Below are 19,121 nucleotides of genomic sequence, written 5' to 3'. Positions count from 1 at the left end.
AGCCTGTCGCCTGCAGCTCTTCATCTAACAGCTCACTATGGCTGCTCCTTCTTGTTCCATAACCCTCTGCAATTTTTCAAACTGATCCACTGTCAAGAAATGCCCCAAATGACTGTTGTCTTGTTTTGTAGACGCGTTTTTTGATGAAAGATAGTGATAAGTGCTAAGCTAACTGACAAACACATTGCATTTCCTTTGACTACTTCATAATTAAAGTTAACTTGTGTTTCATCAGTTAAATGCTTTTAATGTGAAACTGCAGCAGTCGGACATGTGCGGTTTGCTTTTTAGCAGTAACATAATACAGTATGTTCTGTATTATTATTATTATTCTGGGAATGTCGCCACAGACACCCAGTTCGTAATACTGCAAATATATAAATATTGCAATACTTTCCTCAGGAGGCCACAGGCTCAGTCACCATTGCATTACCTCATTCAGCAATAGTAACTTAACAGACATTTATTTAAATTAAAAACTTTGAGATTGTTACTTTAGGTAATAATGTTGAAGCATTGACCTCCCCTATCTGAATTTAATTTAAGCATGTGCTATACATTATGACCTGTGCTGGAACTGCTGCAGCAAATAAAACCACTGTCTGATTATAATGGTATATAAAAGACACAAATTCCTCTCAAATCCACCTCACTCCCAATGCTTGTGGGTGAGCAGGAATGTGCTAATAACACAGAATGATAGTTGTCCTTCCAATAGTAATCGTTGTTAACAACTTCTACAGGAGGGTTGATAAATCCTCCTGTCTGCTCATGACATCTAGTCTTAATGGGAGAAAATGAATACCTATCACCCTGTCCTCCTTCACTGACTCCATAACAACACAACAGCCCTTGAAAAATGGACTTATCTCGACAGTGCCCATTGGAGGTGCTCAGCAGACAACCGCACAGGACTGTGGTTCAACTGGGAAGCTCCCACATGTGAATCTGTTTAACTGTAAATGATCTGTGGCCTGCTGCACTGCTGTAACACATAATATGAATCTTGACAAAGCATTTGTATACACAAGTTTAACAGCAGCACTACACACTGTATATATACAGAAAAAAACAGAAAAAGAAAGAGAGGAAGAAAGAAAAAGAGAGTTAAAGTGGACAAAGAAAAGGTTCAGTTCAACAGCTGGGTCTGTGTCCATCCTCTGTAAACTGAGCTGTGATGTTTCAAAACTCATTATAAAAGCTGCAACACATACAGATCCTCCAGTCTCCTGATTTTCCCCTCCCATTAGTCCTCTTTCATACGTCTTTAAGTGCTCTTTCATCTACCACACACTTTAGCTGTCTGTTTCCCTGTCTCTGTCCAGAAAAACATGCCAAATTGTTACAGTAAGAGAGCACCACTGGTGGTCTCTCCTCTCTTACTAGGATTATTTATGACCACTGTGTGGGGAAACTGTTTTAACATACAAGTGAGGAGAAGGGCAATTCCATGGACAGCAATTGGACTAGCTAAGGGTGAACAAAGGCAATACGGCCATAAGATGTGGTTGTAAAACGGGAAGTTAAGAATCTTTACTGAGTGAAAGGTGGTTGAGATGATGAGGCAATTAACGTGGAGTTGAAAAAGGATCCAAATATTGCTCCTCAATAGAAGGTCTACAGCGCAGCAGGGCAGCACTGACAAGATTATTTTTAGCAACAGTAGCTGCAGCACTAGCTATGTCTATCCACCACTTTGGTCCAGACTGAAATATCTCAACAAACATTAATGGTCCCCGGAGAATGACTCATACTGACTTTAGTGGTACCCTGAATTTTGTGCCATCCCCACCAACCTCACCTGTACTTTGTCTGCTACTGATCAAATGTTACCATGCTAACGCACTCAAAACGTATGACTAACAAGTTAAAAATGATAATTGCTAAATGTTAGCATGTTAGCATTGTCATTGTGAGGATGTTAGCATGCTTAGAATGCTGGTTAACTCTTCTGTTATTGCCCTCCAGTCTCTCCTTTTTCTTATCCACTCTGTACGTTTATGAAGTAGATTTATAAAGCCCGAGGATATGTGCAAATAGTTTTTGCATCTTTACGCCACCCTGGGCGAATATGTATCTAATTGTGTCTTTCCATTGACTTTGTATGCGATTGCACTGCCTCTAAAATTCACTTTGCTTTCTTTCTAAACAGACCTTTAGTATTGTTAAGACATACACATACTATATCTCCACCTTATATATAGATAATCCATCATTTAATGCGGCATCTGGATTTCATGTCCTAACTTTAATTTATAGTGTTAAAGTCATTCTACAATTATTTAACTAAACTGTAAGTGAGCATGACAGCCTCACTGCACGTATCTGCCTTCGAGTAGTTGTAAAGGTAAAGTGATGCACATACACAGGTGTTTTCAATTTGCTGCTAGGTTAGACTTCCTCTTGCTGGGCTGTATGGGTGTGGACAGACTGAGCTTGTCTGACATCTCCCTCACTCTTCTGTTAGTTTTGTTGCACCTGTTGAAGTTAGACAACTTACGTCTTCACCATTCTTATTAAATCATGACGTTTGGTGACCTCACATAATTTGCGGCATGGCCCCACCCATCATCAACTTGAGCAGAGGTTTAATTGGCTACAATAACTCAAAACACCTGTGTGGGTGTGCGACAGCTTTGACGTTTGCATCTTCACTACCACTAGAGGTAACTGTGCATAGTAATGGAAAAATGTAATGTAATCACCTTTAAATTCAATAATTAGCTGTGTGAATAAGTCATGTTTGGAAAAACTGCAAGATGTGCTGTTCTCAGTGATGTATTACATGAGTCAAGCTGCTGTACGTTTAACTGTGAGCTGTTTTTTTCAGAAACAATGAGAGTCTGTGATGTTTGGGAGTCATGAGTCAAACCCGTCTTTCCTGAAGTCATATGAAAACCCGTTATAGTGTCTGACTGTGGCAGAATGCATTTTTTTTTGGTTTGGACTTTTCAAATTAGTGAGAAAAGCATAGAATCACACTGGTGTTATTTTTTAATTGTGAGCATGCACATGTAATCAGTACCACAGCCATAGCCTGGTAAGGACCACTATTACAACTTCTATTGTATATGGCGTAGGAATGCATGTGAGTCTTCTTTAGAAACAAGTTTAGTTGTCGTCCACAGCAAGACTAGCTACAGCTCTGCACGGGAGCCCACTCTGATGGAGGCTAGTGTACTGAGCTTAAACATGCACACTTTACAGTATGGTGATTAGTTGGTGGTTAGTTTTTCACGCTGCTATACCAAATCTGTCTGGTGTTGATGGACCACATCATTATGACAAGCGACGCCCATGTATCAGATCATGACATTAATAAGCAGTATATGCTAGCACTGACTTAAATGCTCTTAAATAATGCATTGTAGTAATGCGCCTTCATCTTAATTTTTATAATAAAACTGTTATTGTCACATCTGCCTCAGCAACCTCTCCTGACACTCCCTCTACATCCCATTCTGTGTCTTCCTAACCTGTTGTCACTTGCTGAGTGGCTCTCTCCTTCTCTCTCCCTGTGTCTGTGATTGTCTGAGTGGAAGTAGGTGTGCTGGAGTCAGAGAAAAGCCAAACCAGCTGTACCTCATCACCGTAATCAAGCCCTCTACAAATACCCAGCTCTGCCACTCCCGACCTGCCAGATGCTTCAGTCAGTTCACGCTTCCAGCCTTTTTGGTGCTTTGCGAGTTGCTTTTTTGCTTCAGCCCTTTACCTGTTGCCTCTACCCTTTTCTCCTCTCCCCTGCAGTTTCATTTGTTCTGTCTCCATGGCTCCCCTCATCGTCCTTGTGTTTCCTTCTCCCTGTTCTGTGGGTCAAGCTGCCACCATCTCACTAGCCATCACCCAAGCCTGCTCCACTGGTCTCCACCCTCAGCCACAGCACCATCATCCCCCCCCCATATGTTACGGTCTCTTTGAGAATACTTCCTCAAATGCAAATTCTAAATCATGCCATTGGTTAGAAGCATACAGTATGTCTGCAATAACTCCATCCTGTGTGAAGTATTTCACTTTGTGTAAGTTTTTTTGATATGTAATCTTGGTGAATCCTTTGTGACATAAAAAAGCAAGTATTTTTTGCTCAGTCACAGAAGAAAAAATGTTGAGGCTTTTGTCCTAAAGCAATAGTTGTAGATTATAGTGGTAACTTAACTTTTTCCAGTGGCAAAATAAAGGAAAAGGACAGTTTATTATGCTTGGGTTTGCATTGCCAGTGTAAAAGGGGAAATAAACCATTCTTATACTGTAAGTCCTCATAAGTTTAATGTTTTTTTTTTTCTGTTTTTTTGAACCTACCACTTAAGCACAGTAGCAGACACTGAGTTGACTATGTCCCAAGCTTGCACTAAGCATTGTAATACAAGTAGGAGGCATTATGACCAAGGCCTTGTAATGTTGAAACACGGCTCACACTTTAAAGTTACTCCCCATGTGTACATTGATTAAACGGAGCTGAGGACTTTAGCATGTCGACTTCTAGCTGCATGATTGCAGTAATTCATGAAGACGGGAGGAATTGCTAGTACAACCCAGCGCTGTAAGATAGTCCTACTAGATTGTGGAAACCCAGTCCACTCATTAGACACCTGAATAAATTCATCTTGTTCTTCTTCTTCTTGTTGTTCTTCTTCTTCTTGTTCTTCTTGTTCTTCTTCTTGTTCTTCTTCTTGTTCTTGTTCTTCTTCTTGTTCTTGTTCTTGTTCTTCTTGTTCTTCTTCTTGTTCTTGTTCTTGTTCTTCTTCTTGTTCTTGTTCTTCTTCTTGTTCTTGTTCTTCTTCTTGTTCTTCTTGTTCTTCTTCTTCTTTTCTCTTACACCTCTAATATCCTCCTTTTAGTATCTACCCTATCACTGCAGTGTTTTCCAAGTATAGATGAATGGGTAAGCCATGGCTCTATCATTACTTCCATATTCTATATACATCCATAATTTTTTTTTCTGTCCAAGACAAAGCCATGCAAGCTTCATTCATATAGCAGATTTCAATCCAGGGGAAATCTAATGTGCTTCACATAAAAACACATGTCTACACTGTGTGTGTGTGTATCTATCTATATGCATAACACTGTATATTAAAACAATAGAAATGAGCAATAACAATCTGACACACTTAAACACAATGAAAGAAAAGTAATAAATTGCAGAGTAGAATAGGGCAGTTTTCAGTCTGCTTGTAAACACTGTTAATGTTGGAGCTCATCTAATACAATCGGTCACAATAAAAACAGCAGCTTGGACAAAAAAAACAGAAACTACTACACCAACTTTTGACTCAACCCCAGGATCAACTAGAATAACTAAAGCCGAAGACCTCAGAGTCCTGATAGGCTCATTCTGAATGAATATGTCAAAGAAGTACAATGGAGCAAGGCCTTTTAGGGCTTTATAGACAAGTAAAAGTTTGTAATCCTTTCTGAAACTAACCAGAAGCCAATGCAGAGGCTGGAGAACAGGTGTGATATTATCAAATTTGCTCTTTCTTGTTGAGATTCTGGAAGCAGCATTTTGGATTATTTAGTCTGCCCGCAGGCACTGCAATAGTCTAACCAACAAGAAATCAACCATACAAAAAAATATATGTACAAAATCTTTGTGTCTGAGCTGAAACACATAAAGCTGTCCTCGCTGCTGTTTTTTTAAAAATTTTTTTTTTTTTTTTTTTTTTTTAGGTAAAATACAATACAAGTTTTAAGAATATTGATCAGCAGTAACCAATATGAGCTAGCAAGGAAACTAGGAGGTGGGAGCTAATTATCAAATGGCTTTATAATTTACCTTTTTAGCTCTCTCTGCACAGCATACACATGCTGGCATACCTGCCAAACTGTTTACTTCTTTAAATCTGTCAAACGAGCCCTTTTATTTTATTTTTTTCTTCCCACTGCCACAAGGTGAAAAAACATGGCCATCTGATGGTCAAAACTCCGGATGTAAAAGAGACATTCACATACTGTAAGTAAACTGCATTTAAACATGAATATAACATTTGCTGGAAAACTGCTATCTGTTTCCATATCTTTTTTGCACTACATGGAAAGTATACCAGACTGATTTGTAAGACAAGATCTGAATGGTTTCCTTTGTCTTTTGTCGGATCTTTCCTGTGTTTCCCAACTATTAATGTTATTGGTGCCATATGCCTGGCTCCTGTTGCTACAGTTTACCATGATGTGTGTAGTCCAGGCTTGAGAAAGCCAATAAACAGCAAACTAGCTGGGAAAGCGCTGCTGTGATGATGACACAATGTTGCCTGCAGTACAAACGTTGAGCCTAAAGGCTCCTTTAACCCTTGATAAAACAGCAGCTGTTCCAGCATTACGGTTGTTTGCTGGATCAAAGATCTACTTTTTATAGAGAAATGATTGATGGATTCCATTCCTTTCACACATCATCAAACAACATATAGAACATGTACCATGTACAGTATGTAACACATAATGTATGTAATTCACATTATTCTAATTTCAATATGGATTTCCTATGAAATATCTGTATATACTGTATAAGAGATGAGGGATTTACATAGAAAAGATTCACATTTGAATAAGAAAAGTATTTGCTCAATGACAGTGATGTATTTTTGGTTTCAGCTGGTCTCATGGTCATAAAACCTGCTCAGACAATGTAGAAAAAGTGAATATACACAAGTTTGAATATCGTCCAAACCATAATTAGAAGACCTTAAGAACCCATATATTTGCACAATACCCAGAGGTACTTGAAATATAATGGACATATATCCATTTTCATATACCACAGTTATAGATTTACGACCTTCAGCTAAGCAATTTTGAAAGAATTGTTTATGGTTGCAAAAGAGGTGGGAAATTACGAGCAGGATTTAAAACAGAAATCAGGTTGGCTCACAATACTTTTCACAGAAGATTTCAGACTCTGGGAAGGCCGTTAGAAAATGAATGTTTCTGTCTAGACAAAAAAGTAACTAAAGAAGAACTAGAGACATTGGACTATTTTATTGGCTGTAGCCATTTGCTTCCTGGTTGTTTTGGCTTGAGTTTATCTCATGGGAATGTGGATACACCTGCTCAGTGTGTATGTGAATGAGTTTGTGTGAACGTGTGCTTGTAGTTGGAGCTTTGTGTGTGTGTGTGTGTGTGTGCACATGCTGATGTGTGTCTCCTGTTTGTAAGTGAAGTCCTTCTTGTGTTTATGTGTATGCATGAATTGCTTGGCATCTCTCCCTCTCTCTCTCTTTGTGTGTGTGTGTGTGTGTGTGTGTGTGTGTGTGTGTGTGTGTGTGTGTGTGTGTGTGTGTGTGTTTTTGCACCTGTGCAGAGCCCTTCTGTTTGTTTTTGACTTTATCATACAGTCATTATCTAGAGGTCATATGAGCTAAATACATTCTAGCCTTAAAGATAACCTCATTCTTATCTGACCAGCTGCAGTTTATGAGACGGAGGAAAGTATTCAGAGAAGGCACTGCTTGAAATAATTTCTGTGTTTGCTTATACGAACAATATTAGACCATAGTATTTTCAGATTTATTTATTTTTAACATTTAAAACCTTACAATTTCTGGATGAGTTTCCGAATTGGCTAGTTAAGTGGCTGGCTAACAATAGCCTCTAGTAAAGCTATATTCAGAAATCACATGATTTGATTACAGTTGGAGGGTGTGTGAAGAGCCGTGGGGCTACGTACAGTGTTAACTAGCTAGGCTAACTTAATTTATATCTCCAAACTGTAGGCTGGTTTCTCAGTTTGTTTATACATGTGTTACTTCCAGAATATATGACTTGTGTTTGGAGTTATTTAAAGGCACCTTTGATGGAGCTTTGCTGGGAAACAAGAGTAACATAATGAGTAATATGACTAGTTACTTTTGCTGTTTAGTAATTGGTAAATTAATGTAATTAATTTAAATGAGAAATAAGAAATTGATTACATTTTTCAAGTAACTTGCCTAGCACTGATGACCCTGCATCTCTTTAACTTACAATGGTTTTAAGTTTAGCTGGTGAAATATTCCTGAATTTCCTTTTTTTTATTTTTAAAAATTTATTCAAAAGCTGTCATACAATGTTCTTAGCCATTTAAAACATATCATTTTTTTCAAACATTTCTTTTTTGTAACCTTTTTAAAAATCTTTTAAAAGACATGCTTGAAATGGTAAAAGATAAAAAATAAAAAATACAGTGAAATCAGCACATTTTTGTAAAGTATGATTGTAAAGAGGAAGAGGAGTCTGATTTATTCCTTTTATATAACATTACAATTAACAAATGCAACAAGTAACCTTTTAAAATGCTAAAATTAAATGAAAATGTCAGTGTCACTGCTCATCCTGTGATAGCCCAACTGCAGTAACACTGAAGCCACCCTGCTGACTCATGGTAAGTCACGCTGTGTAGTATTATGAGCTAAAACAGCCAACTACACTACAGAAAATCATCCAAGTCCTGTGGTTTTACATAATGGAATACATGAGAGCCAGAGAAACTGCGGAGCTCTGCAGGTAGACTGGCTGAGTACCTGAAAGAGAAACATCTGGTGAATAGATGTGAGACTTCAGTGGAGGCACTGCTGCTTGTTTTAAGAACAAAGTGTAACAAAGAGTGACAGGAGTAGTCATTTGGCTGGATTGTGCCTGTGTCTGCATGCGTGTGTGTGTGTGTGTGTGTGTGTGTGTGTGTGTGTGTGTGTGTCTCCAGGTGGAGAAGACAGTGACAGGAAATTCTTGCTGCTAGCAAGAGCCAAAAGGTGTTGACTGACTGACAGAACCACTGATTTGTGACTTGCTCTCTTGGTGGCTGACTAGCTAAACATCTGACCTGCTAGTTGGCTAACAGAATACATTATAGGCGACTGGGCAGCCAGCTGATTGGATGGCTTGGACCGTTACTGGCATGTTGACTGATGGTATTTACAGACTGTCACTCAGCTTGGGAACAGGAGTTTGGGTGTGTGGTGGGGGATGTCCCTGCTTATGTGTTGTTAACAAGGCTGAAACAACATGATCACCCACTTAGTTTCCTCTTCGTATCCATTTACAGCCATGCACTGCATTCTAAGGTACCATGCAGCAACCTTTATCTAACAGATGAGAATCCCAGAACCGACTCAGCCATGCCGAAATGGGGTTAACAGTGGAGACTACTAGTTTGACATCCTTTTTCTGCATCAAACAAAGAGATCAATTGTCAAGTTTTTTGTGTCTTAGGTCTCTTTTAGACTTACGTCTCATTTGCTACCATCTACTCAGAATTTTCTAGCCTATTTTTCAATGTAGTCTTTGTGTAAAAATATTTTTTTCTTATATATAAAATAAAATATAATAATAAATAATAAAAAATATTTTGATGTCAATGTAAACAAAGAAGCTCAGAGTAAAAAAAGCTGTCAAATTTCATACTGTGAGGGAATATTTCCTGGCAAAGACTTCCATTTCTTCCTGTGGATCAACTTAGTCAAAATGAAATAATGATAAAATAGCAACTTTGACAAAACAAATAAAGGCCTTGTCATTACTGTGATGGATTAGCGAGCTCAGGCAATTTAAAGGTCTGTGGAAGTTGTTTTTCTACTGTGCAAGAAAGGAGTAGCGACAAATGGCTTCTGAAGGCAAAAAAAACAAGCCCTGTTGCTCTGCAAGTAAGGAGTAATGCAAAGAACACAATTTATTGTTCGCTAAACCCCGAACCCCAAATAGTAACTGCCCAGTTAAGGCTTAGCAACTGTAAGTAGGCTCGTCAGGCCTGATTACTTTCTCTATATGCTGAAGTAGTGTGCACGGTGCTGTAATAAGAACGATACTAAGCATTTAAAGACTCTGCTCTAACTGAAGATGCAAACATTAGCATGACCAGCTAACTGGCTCAATACCTACAGAAGTAACAAGAGGTACTTCCAAGGCATCGAGTTAGCACATCATTAGCAATTTACATTATTTTATGCAGTTACAGAGTACAATAAAGAAGCTAAGAGAGATCAGCAAACCGTGTAAAAGCCGGTCTTGGATGATACCACAGCCTATCAGAGGCTAATGTTAGTAACTCTGTCCTACTTTTTATTGGATTTCGGGAAATTTACAATTCAGCAATTTGTTATCTGAAATATGACCCGAGCATTACATTTACCAAACACATTTAACATGAGCTAAAATTTAAACATACTGTTTGAAAATATGAAGAAAAAATTATTTCCAGACAGGGTTATGTCAGCATGAAATAGCACAATGAATTTTACATTTTTTCCTCGTCATGCATTTAATAATAGGGCTAACACTGCAACACAGAAAGCAATGCCTTTTATTTATTTCTGCTATATGGATCTTCAACTGCTGACGGTGCCTGGGACAAGTAGCTTTAGCCGCAGTCTTTTTACATAATATCATGTATGTATCCATTAAGTATAATTAAGACCCAGTAATGGGATTCTTGTTTTTAAAACAAGTGAGCTGAGACAGAATTTTTAAACAGCTCATGGAGCTATAATGTTAGCTTAATTAGCTGGATAGTATTTGGTATATGGTACTAAATTTCAGGTGTAAAGCTAAACTAATGTTTAATCTAATGCAAGTACTCCATAGAAGCTGACAATTGTTATCGTTCCGTCGTAAATGAAACTGCTCCTAATTTTATTTAGCAAATCTATTCCCTGTTATGAGCTCAGAGGGTTAATTGTAAAGTCCAAATGTGACCACAATAATCATGCTGAGTGAAATGTTGACCACAAATGAAAATATCTTTGAATAGTTGTGAACCTTTTTCTCCTAGAATCATAACAATCCTAACAAGTTGGTTGTCTTGTAATTCCTTCATACTGATTTGGCAGAACATCTTTCCTCCCAAACTGCAGGGTTTTTTTCCAGCTGGATTGGTGCTTCTGTCTCGTCTGCAGGGAGAAACACAAATTGAACAGTTTTGAAGTTTCCCACTGCTGTTTTATTTGAATAATAACAGATCTGATTTCTCATTCTGGACAAGCTCACACTAAGCTGACACAATGAAAATCACTTAAATTTGTCTGCATCTTTACTTTTCAACGTGGCCGCCAGTCATAACACACCGCTTGATGAAAAGGAGAGAATGGCCAAATCCCTGAATAAATACAACCGACAATGGAGTTTGGTGTTCGGTGGCTGCGTAGGCTTAGCGTGGTTTAAATGTGAAATAGAGATTACGAACTCCCATCACTCCAATCAGTTACTGGTAAAATCCTAGAACTACCTCAAAGTGATTAGTTTGATATAATCCTTCTCCAGTTTGTGCATCAGAAAGCAACCTTCTGTTCTTATCAAACTTGATGACAACTGCAATGATACACGTTTATACAGGGAAGCTGCGTTCTTCATTTTTTGTCTCCTCAAAGTCTTTATAAACAGGCTTCCTTGTTCATTACTGATAAACAACTTCAAACACCACTGTATACACTGAAAAAACTATGTGATGCTTAGTTACATACAATTAGTTAATGTTCTTACCTCATTTTTTAATTCATAAGACTAAATCAACATATTTAAATAATACACATGTGCTGGATATACACGTATAGCTTTACCTTTGGTTTCTGACAAAGGTTCATTTGTCCCTGACCTACAGGACTCCAGGACTCTTTCTCTTCTGTGATAAGAAAAGGTGTGATGGGAGCTTGACCAGTGGTCTGACTAGACCTTTTACTTTAGATAAATTGCTCCGGTCTCTTCTGATAAGATTATGCAGCAGCGCTCTGCTCACTGTGGTGTGTCTGTGACTTTGCATGTGCATGGCTGTGAGTGCCCATGCCGTATGTGCATCCGTATCCTGTGTGTGTGTCCATGTATGTTATCAGATGCAAGCAATTAAGATCAACACTGGGGTCCTTAATTTCCTCTGAGTGCGAGATGGTGTGGGAACAACAGATGGGTTACTTTGGGCAGCTGAATGCGTTTACAAGGATGAAAGGGTGAATGTGTTTTTGTGTGTGTTCACGCAGGTTATTGTGTTACAGGCATACTGTTACAATGCTTTGACGCTAACAGCTCAATGTATTGGCATAAGAAGAGTCCTCTATAATGTTTCCTGTGCACATGTGCATCACGGTCTCACTGTGCTTCTACTGGTTGGCTTTAAACTTATGCCAGGTCAGATAAGACTGTTACAAACAAACATTGCTCTAAATAAAACAAATAAAAAGAAATAAAGAAAATGAGTGAGTAACAGCAATGAGGATAGATTTCTGAGTGGCTCTTAAAGATATCTGCCTGTTTTTTCACAGGAATATGTGTCATAGTAAAATTCAGAACGTCTCCTGGTGGTGTCCAGTCCAGTGACAGTGGTACTGATGCCTCAAGTCTTCAGACTGCAAAAAAAGATAAATTAGGCAATAAAATGTGTCTAGTTGAAAACAGTATCCATATAAAAATAAGGAATACTATCCACGAGACTATTAAGAATTAAAGTGAGTTCAATTATATTCTGAAATAAATCTAAAATTGCACTAACCAGTTTAACATTATCAGTCTGACTGATACTGTATATTGTACAGGTCAAGCCGTGCAGGAGGATATCAAGGTTTACAGGTAGACTTTAAAAACTGGACAGCTACTGGTTGTCTTTTTTCCCCTGTTTCATCTGATGAAAGACACTGTGATACTGCAGAACCAAATCTGACCACTAGCCAGCCAGGTAAAAGTTCACCCCTTTGACCATGAGACACTGAGCATTTGGATTACATCCTGTCCTAGGTACGCGTCCATATGTAACTGTAGCTACAGCTCCAGGTGCCGGACATTACATCTGGATTTATGTAGGTCCAGTCTAACACAGCAATCTGTCATCGTGCCCCATGTGGAGAGCAGTCCAACATCCTAAAGTATACAGCAAAAAATACACATATGTATAAAAGTTAGTGGGATGCATAGTACACACTGTACATCATGGAAGAGGTTCACAGATCCATAGTCACACCCTGGATATCCAGATCTACAAAGAGATAAATGGCTCAAGAAATGATAATCCAGTGCTTGTCAGGTTCTTCAGCTCCCCCAGAAATTATTTGTCTTAACATGACGATGACCACAGATCCCTTTCTTGGTTATTCCAACATGACAGACATTTTTTTTGGAGCCTGGATCCCACAGCTGGTCATGAACACCTGCTATGCTGATCACTGACATAACTGAACACTGAATTTCCATGTTCAAAGGTATTCTACTTTCAACACCCCACAAAAACTTTATATCTGTAATTTTTGCCTGTTGCTTTTGCATAGCTGAATGTTTCCTTAATAATGGATCAAGCCAACAGTAAGACTTTTTAAAATGCCAAGGATGCACAATGGTCAAATGGAAATTGAACCATTTTTTTCAGTTATTCAAAATCCCACTCTCTATGGGGTTTCTGCAGGATATAGAATCCTTTTTTTTGTCCCGCATACTGCTGAACACATTTAAGACTTAAGTGTGTGAGAATTCAGCTCATGCGGGGTCTCGCCGTACTGAAGCACTGATTTATTTGCTTTGAGACAAAATGATCCATTAGTGTAACCATTCTATGTAGTTTTGGTTTGGATGCAGACCACCAACAGATGCTTTGTGTATCATTATCATCAGCACGGCTGTAGCTGTTCAAGAAACCTTTTATAACTTGGCCGTGACAGAGACCACTCTCATGTCCAAAGAATATAAAGGCAAGACTGGACTGAAATTTAGATCTGTGATCATGGTTACACAGTACTGGTCGTAAAACATGCGCAAGAGGTTACAGAATTGGTGAATTACACTGATAAGCCACAACATTAAAACCAGTAACTGGTTTTAATGTTGTGGCTGATCGGTGTATACTCTTTTACCAAGAGACTGAATCAGGAGAGTGCATCTTGGTCTGCTAGATCTTTTAGAAAGCCAAGTGGGTGGCTAATGGCTGAACATTATCCACTGGAACTGTGGAATTTCCTTGTTAGGACTAATTAAAGGCAGACATTACCATTAAATGATATTCTCTTATTGTGTTACTCTTTTATTTTCTTTGCCAGACATTTGTCATAGAATAAGAAAACATTTTTTATGACAATATAAACTTGCTCCTTTTAATAGAGTACTCCACCAATTTAGCATTGCACATGTTATGCATTGTCAGACTTACGATAGACAGTTAAAAAAAAAGAAGCAACTGTACCACTGACAGCTGGGTTGGAGACTTGCATGTGTTATCCTAGTAACGGTTACTGTAGCCTTGAGCTGCTAGCTTCTAACAGAGTAGACTAGTGGGCTACAGAGGTCTGGTATGTTTTTTGGCTGGACTGCAAAAGTGAGTGAGTGAGTGCATGATGAAGTTACGCCATTGGCTAGCCGAAAGCTGTGTGAATCAGTGTTGATGTTACACCATTAGTCGGCCGGCCGAGTGTTGGGGCTTCCCCCCATTGGCCATTGCTCTTTGAAAAGGAATTGGCGCACACAGTTTCTATTGCATCATGAGGGGGCGATTACAGGCTGTGTGTTACCTTAGCGCCTTTGTCAGTTGAATTACTGACTTTTCACACACCTTTTTAGTGACTTTTCTTCACAAAAGCACCTAATGAAAAATCTAGTGACTCTCTGGCTAACCTTATCTTCTTTCCTTAGAAGAGAATCGTGAGTGCAAGGTCTTGTTGTCCTGCACACCTCCTTATGCGTCTCATTCAATTGACCACACAGCAGCTGACACAGATGTGAATGAGCTTCTAACTTTCTCCGTGGGTGATCATTTTACAAGTAAATATAGCTGAAATCACAGCCCAGCCGTTGTCTTTACCTTATATGTATGGTGATGATAAAATCAGGATTTTAGTGCAGCTTGGAAATGGCCTGAGAGTGACTGCTGGTTAACATGTAGTCTTAAGGGGCTGCGTTTCAGTAACTAAACATATAAATGAGAACATCTTTATTGGGACTTCTCCTGTACTAAAAAACTGTAGATGTGAGCGCAGAGAGTAGGGGAGAAGCAAACAGTTAAAGGGCGGTCCAGCCACATGCTAGGTTTTGACCTAGTCTTGTTTATTGTCAACTTGTAGCATCCAGCCCCAACCAACACTTACTCAAGTGACATCTCCTACGGTCGTTTATCAGACTTCACACAGCTCACTCCCACAAAAGGCTTTATACAGCTGTTTTCACACACATGTAGTAGCCCTACCCAAGACATGTAAGTTGGCTTTGATGTGTAAAATTGGTGGAATTAAGCGTTAATGTTTTGTAGTTTGGTGACTAAGGGCACAGTTATGCTTCAACCAAAGTCCTTGTTGGATACTAGAACAGCATCTGAAAGCCCCTAATCTCCGCTTTCCGATGTCTGAATTGGGGGGACTGATCACCCAGGGACAGGGAGGACTGAGTCTGACGATTTGTGTAACTATTGGAAACAAACAAACTGACATAAAAAAAGTATCCAACAATCTGTTTTTATTCAAGACACAACCAATACTGCTGCTTTTTTATGCGTTCAAACAAGTCTATCACTATGAATTCTTTCCCAGAAAGATTGCCTGAAAGTGTCCAGCATTTTTCACATATTTAAACAATTATTGCTGTGTGTGTGTGTGTGTGTTTGTGTGTGTGTGTGCGTGCGTGTGTGTGTGTGCGTGCGTGTGTGTGTGTGTGTGTGTGAGTGTGTGTGTGTGTGTGTGTGTGTGTGTGTTAATTACAGACAGCTACAAACAGTTTTGCCTCCTGACATGGTTGGAGAACTCATTATTATATGAGCTAATTCTTTTCAAGCATAACAGTGCCTTAAACTGTTGCTTCACCAAATTAACATATCTCTTCAACATCTTCATGTGCTGAGATTTGTTTCATCACTAAAAATCTAAATGTACTCTTTGAAGTCTCATGAATATTTTCTGTATTTCATGTTTTTTTGTGCAGTGATTTTTTTGCTTTTTTCTTAATTTTTTTTTCAACTACGCCCAAATCCAAATTTTCTGTAAATCCAAATTTTTAATACTATGTACTTACTGTCTATTTCTAATGGAATACGTATATACCAAGCAAGTATTGTGTAAAAAAAAAAAAAAAAAAAAAAATCCCATAATAAAACATTAAAAAAATACTGTCAAATGATTTTTCATTTTAGGACAAAAAATTCAGTAATCAATCTACTTGCAATTGAATTTTTGAGTCAATTGAATTGAATCACACTCACAGGTAACATGGTGACAAAAGAGATCTTTTCACATTTTTACATTTTTTTTCGAATGACAGATGTCTGACAGTAACAGAGGATTACTATCTTAACATTCAACACATCCAAAATAATTTTGCCATTAGACCTTTTTTTTTTTTTTCAAGCATTCAGAAGTCATTCACTTTCACTTTCCCAGGGGTATTGACAACAGGATGTGTGATCATAAATGCATCATATTTAAAGTTTAAGTGTAAATTTGCAGGATTATGTGTTAATCTAATTTCTTGTGCAGAACAATGGTTATCGACTCATTCCTCAGAGTCTTATTCACTCAGGAGTCTAGTTATAACTGTTGTCGTTTAATTTCTCTAGCAATAAAAATTCACTTTTATTTAACATCAAGAGAACTTCATTCAGTCTTTCCTATTAAGCAGATTCAAAAATCAACAAAATCTGGATGCTACATCATTGTCAAGAACATAGTCCATAAGTACTAAGTATGACTCATCAAGAGATTTATTCAAACCTTCGTTTGAAGGCCAAATATTCGAATTTTGACTTGATGACTTGACAATTGTCTGTCTCTACAGGAACGTACTGCTCTATTTCTTGGATCCAACAAATCTCAAGGAGGAGAAGAGGTTAAGGAGGAGCTAAAAAATCACACAAATTTGATTACATTTGAAATTAAACAAAGTAGCTGTGATAGTACTTTCAAACCAGCACTGGTAAGATCTGACCAAAAAGCTGAAGATTATGGCAAAATTTCCTATTTATTTACCATTGACTCACAGGGATTAGAAACAAAATGTAGGTGATGTCTTCCATCATTTTGGCATGGTGCGAATGGTGACTGTCACTCATTTCTTTACCTAAACTACAGTAGGTGTATTTTGCCAAATTGAATGGGTTTACGTGTTAAATGTTTGTTATTGTCCCTTTTGATACATCTAACATCAGCATGTGTGAATATCTCTCTTGAAATGTAGAATAACCACAAGCCAAGTGAAAGCATTTTCCAAATACACTTAAGAATACTTCACTATGCTTGCCAAGACACTTTGAAAACATTCCTTAATTTAAGATCAGTACTACTGTAGCTAATCCAAAACAAGTACCAAAGTCCATTGCATAGATGCTCTCACTCCCCAGTTGTCTCACATGGATACTTGGTCAGGGGCCCTTTAGAGTAATTTTTCAATGTGCAGGGTACACTACAGCATGAATGAATTGCTACGTTCATTACCAGCTGCGGAGTCGCCAGGAGGTGGCAGGGGGGGGGATTGCGGGTGTACAAAACGCAGTACTGCCACACCAGAGACCCGGGTTTGCATGCAGAGTCCTGTCTGTGGTTAGGTTTAGTCACCAAAAGCACTTTGGTTAAGGTTAGGGAAAGATTGGGGTTTGTCTGAAGTTACTCTGATCTTTTTTCTGTATTAAATCAGACCACAACCTCTTCCTAACCTAACCCCAAGTGCTGTAAGTGCCTAAATGTAACCATTAAGAAGTTTTAATAATGCTATAGTCACTACAAATGGATATTGTATGGCAAGATCAGATATTCTGGTGGAAAACAAATCCATTGTCATTTTACTAATATGTTCAGTATCAAAATATTTGCCAAATATTTAAATTAAAAACATATCCTCATTATGTTAATAGAAAGCGTAATCTGGTCTCAATTACATTTCCTACGTAATTACCTAATTTTTAGGAGACGGCTCTGCTAAAAACCCTGCGAGTTGAAAAATGACACTAAAGAGGCCCCCACCGAGTGTCCATATGTGACGAGTTGGGAGTGAGACCACGTTGCCACTGCAGCCATGTGCTCTGAGAGGTCGGCTTTGAACATCATAGAATTAAGCCGAGACATAGAGGAAGAAACACAACTGCTTAATTAAGACTGAATCGCGCCAAGACGATGGTCTAATTTGATCTTGTCTGAAAAATGTATGAATCTATAAAATTCATGACTGTGGTATTATGCAAATATACAGAATAGACGTGTGCACTATTTTTTCCCCAATGTGGCTTGCTGTTAAGTTATTTACATCAAACTATAAAATCATTAACATGTTTTGACTATTAGCATATTTATTGATGTATTCCCAAGTGCATAGTTATGTTGTTGTGCGTGCTATGTCCTATGTAGCCCCATGTTTTTCAAGGAGTTGTCTAAACACGGAATTTGAATGAGAGAACTTGTGAATACAAGAGCAGAGGTTCAGGCACTAGTTTACTGGTATTGTAGCATAAATATAACTTTATACACACATTATTGACTCAAGAATCTGATCCAAATCCATTTTGCAATTCTTGCAAGTCCCTCATGGCAGAGCCTTACAGATTCATCCTTTGTAACCACATAAAGACAGACAGTGATTAAGACTGGCGGCTGGAGATGGTAAAGTAACACATTGCTTGTGCAAATTTTGAAGAAAATTGCCTTTTTAGAAAGTCTCAGCATTTGTCTTTAAAGCGGTTGCCCTAGAAAAATTTTGACAATGATGGGAGAAATATGGTATTCTTTAGTCATCAATTAATGGGTGTCCTACTGTATATCAAACATTGACACACACCAACCAACACACAATTTTGAGCTTCATTGATCAAAGACAGGCAGTGTGACCCAAAACCCACAATGACACCGCCGGGTATAGGCTGTCGTTGACTGACATTCTGTCCTAATTCACTGTGAAACTTGTTAGGCTGAGACAGCTTACACTTTTATCATCCTCATGAGTGCATAAGGACTGGTGAAATCATGCAATTCCTGGCCAGCTCCACCCAACTTCAACCCAAGCAGAGGCTGTAACAGACAAACCAAACACTGGCTCTAGAGAGGGCTTTCACATTCTTTTTATCTTACTTTAAGGCCACTGTGGGTTCCCCTACACACTTGGAAGGGGAGGGGTGAGGGGAGGGCCATTCACTTGGTTGCAATTTGCAACCTCACCTCTAAATGCCACTAAATCCTACACACTGGTCCTTTAAACAAGTCTCTTCGCACAAATACCTTACC

General features: G+C 38.5%; 2 long non-coding RNA genes across 3 annotated transcripts in view; both read left to right on the top strand.

The window, feature by feature from the left end:
* The first annotated feature begins 2,641 nt into the window (after positions 1-2,641).
* Positions 2,642-4,178, top strand: LOC120784661. The gene is made up of 3 exons (XR_005706472.1): positions 2,642-2,666; positions 3,546-3,649; positions 3,748-4,178. It is a non-coding gene; the product is annotated as an uncharacterized LOC120784661 (long non-coding RNA).
* Positions 4,179-4,808: 630 nt separating this feature from the next.
* Positions 4,809-19,121, top strand: part of LOC120784546 — a 35,193-nt gene continuing 20,880 nt past the window's right edge. For both annotated transcript variants that reach the window (XR_005706460.1, XR_005706459.1), the window contains exons 1-2: positions 4,809-4,879; positions 5,890-5,950. This is a non-coding gene — a long non-coding RNA (uncharacterized LOC120784546). The remainder of the gene's footprint in view (positions 4,880-5,889; positions 5,951-19,121) is intronic.

The sequence above is a fragment of the Xiphias gladius genome, chromosome 22 (assembly GCF_016859285.1).
Source record: "Xiphias gladius isolate SHS-SW01 ecotype Sanya breed wild chromosome 22, ASM1685928v1, whole genome shotgun sequence".
Lineage (NCBI taxonomy): Eukaryota > Metazoa > Chordata > Actinopteri > Istiophoriformes > Xiphiidae > Xiphias > Xiphias gladius.
Note: the sequence above shows the minus strand (reverse complement) of the source record. Positions and strands in the feature narration are given on the sequence as shown.